The following is a 2,976-nucleotide window of genomic DNA, read 5'->3' as shown; positions in this document are numbered from 1 at the left end:
GGATTTACTTTATTCCCAGACGCATTTCAGGAAGCATTATTACTACATTGAATTAATAAAAATACAATCAAAGTGTATGTATGATCAGGGGCCACTGAATATGTTTAACATGAAAAATGGACTCTGAGAGAGAGTAACCAAATATGCTAAAACTTCAAAGTTCAGTGATTCTTGATACAAGATATAGGGATGCATTTTATCCTTTTTGCAAACTTTCTAGAGATCTAAAATTTTCCAAAATAATTTTTGGGAAAAGATTTTACATAATGAACTCTCATACCTGAAAAGTGTAGCATGAAATCATTGATCCAGTCAACGAATGACTGACATTATGAATGTTCTTTTTCTGAGTAAGAATCTGAGCAGTATTCATAGAAGGGTAGTAGATGGTATTAAAGAAGCAGAAATTAAAATAAAAAGGGCACCTGGTGGCCAGAAATAAGTAGGTGGGTGGTAGGAGAAGAAACTGCAAACGAAAATGAGATCAAGGAGAATAACATATTAGTAGAAACTGCCTTCTAAGCTCCTATCAATATGGCCACACAGGTAAATGCAGCATTCACATCCCCTCACAACCACATCAAACTTACAGCTAAACTGCAGAAGGAACATAATTCAGAACTGTCTGAAGTCCAGCTGAAGATAGTCCTATAACTAAGGATATGAAGAAGAAGCTTGCTCCACCTCTGCATGCACCAGTGTATTGGCCTACTTCTGGGACCATAGGGTTCCCAGTGGTTGGCAGGGAGGATGTTCTGGTTCTTCTGCTCCCAGCTCCAGAGCACCACCTTGCCTGCTTGTGACTTGTCCTTCTCCACAGCAGCATCACTGAGCTGTAGCACATCATCATAAGCATAGAAATGAAAGAGCAGCCCATTCTTTTCTTGTGCTTTGGTGACAATGACAGAAGCTGAGGTGGTGATGTATGATTAGGTACTCTGTGATATGCATGAGCTGCTCCACCCTAATGACTTGAGCTCCCTGAAGTCTGAGCACCCCAGTAACTGAAAGTGATTTCAACGTCTCCGCTCTTGATCGTCTCCTGCTTGGCTTTCCACTCTTGCTATGTAGCTCTTTCAGAAGTAAATTCTCCCCTTTGGGGTCAGCAAAAAGCATATGTCCACATGTGGGTTCTTCCCCAATTTTCTCTTCTTTGTGGTGATCTCTCCCAACTCCTCATCATATATGGCCACCTCTTCCTTCTCCTCACCCACCTATTCTCTTCCTCCAGAGTGAAGGAGAGGATGGAGATCTTCCATTTGGCCTCCTTCTAGTGCTCCTTCTCTTGCAGCTTTTCCAGCTTCAGTTACTCTTTCAACTGCCCCTTCTTGGCCAGCTGCTTCTCCTATTCCTTCACCAGTGCTTCCTGCTTGGTCATCATGTCACTAAGGGTCACAAGTCCCACGTGCAGAACATGAATTGTGACTCATGGCATCGTAGAGTACAGATAACTTCTTGCCAATGTTAGATTTCACTGTGTTCTCCTCCGTGATCTGCTGCTTCATCTACTCCATCTGCTCATGCTGCTTCTCCTACTTTTACTTCAGGTGCACAGTGCAGCCCACTCACTTAGCATGCCCTTGTACTGAGCCACAGTGGCAGTACCATGGCAGAGTCAGTGGCTGCAGTGACTGCTGAGACCCCATAGTCAGCAGACACTTGTACCATGACATTAGCCACCAAGGGATGCTCAGGCATCCCACCCTGCTCTATCTCACTTTAAATTTCTAAAGTGAGCCACTAAGTGGAAGGAGAGGTGGAGGCACAGAATGAACTGTTCCCCAACCTACATGTGGCACTTAAAAATTGGGGGGAATATCTCTGCTTTTAAGGTCCCTCATAGAAAGCCAGGGTCCAAGTAAATACCAGCTCCACGCGGCCCAGTGTTTGGTACTAGGAAGAGAAGCCCCCATAATTTCTGACTGTGAAAACCAGCAAGGAGTGTGGCTGAATGAGATAGATGGAGGTGTCCCAGGCATTTCTCTTAAAGGGACAGTGTGTAGACTTACTCCAACTCACTCACTCTGAATTCCAGCACTGGGGTGGCAGCTTGAAAGGCACAATGTACTTAGGGAAGGAACTGAATTGTCTAGCTTTGGGGCACAAGCTGGAGATGCAGCTTTCTCCCAGACAGAAGTGTTGAGGTCATGTTGCTTTGCTGAGCTCTCCCCATACAGAGCCAGCAGGTAGTACTATATCAGAGTCCCCATCAATCTGGCTAGCACTGTTTATCCCACCATGGTGATTCCCTGATAATCCACTCCATCTCCCGGTCCACCCAGGTCATTTCCAGTGGCTTTTCTATACAAACAACCTGTCTTGGCTCATACTAGGAACTTTCTTAAAATGTCTCAAAAGTCCACAAACTCCAACAACAGCATCTGACCTCTGTGTGCCCTGTCCTAAGAGTACTCAGTATGTTCTTGTTAAGTGGCCACAGGTAGGGCACTAGCAGCACCTGGCTTTGGTTCACAGCTTAGCCTCTCCTGGGAACCTCCAAGACCAGCACAAGTAGCAGCCATCTGTGGCTCTGTAGTTCATGCCCAGTGGCCACAGGCATGGCACAGAGAGCAGCTGATATTAGCCTTCACCTCCCAGGAGGCCCCAAAGCCAGCATACCTGGTGGACTGTTTTTAAACTATGCTGGAGCACCACCCAATCACCTCCACCAGTGACACACTCAAGGAGTGAACTTGGTGGACACCAGTGCCAAGTGAGCACTGCTTTGTGGGTTGGGCTTGGATAGTAGTTCTTGCACTGTAGATGCAACTGGGCTTCATTACCAATCGGCCTGGGAGTCAATCCCTCCCACTGACCCACCAACAGCCATCAAGGCTTAACAACAAAAGGAGGGTACACAGTCCATACATGGGGTGCACCTGGAAGACCAGCTCAGCAACCTGGAGGCTGCATCACTGGACCAAAGAAAGCACCTACTATGTAAGGGCACTACCAAAACTGGGAAACATGGCAAAT

General features: G+C 46.2%; 1 pseudogene; it reads right to left on the bottom strand.

Annotated features, from left to right (window-relative positions):
- Positions 1-569: 569 nt before the first annotated feature.
- Positions 570-1,609, bottom strand: LOC118990932 (protein FAM50A-like; annotated as a pseudogene).
- Between the last annotated feature and the right edge of the window lie 1,367 nt (positions 1,610-2,976).

Source organism: Sturnira hondurensis, unplaced genomic scaffold (genome assembly GCF_014824575.4).
Source record: "Sturnira hondurensis isolate 20B ecotype Veracruz unplaced genomic scaffold, ASM1482457v3 Scaffold0007401, whole genome shotgun sequence".
Taxonomy (NCBI): Eukaryota; Metazoa; Chordata; class Mammalia; order Chiroptera; family Phyllostomidae; genus Sturnira; species Sturnira hondurensis.
Note: the sequence above shows the minus strand (reverse complement) of the source record. Positions and strands in the feature narration are given on the sequence as shown.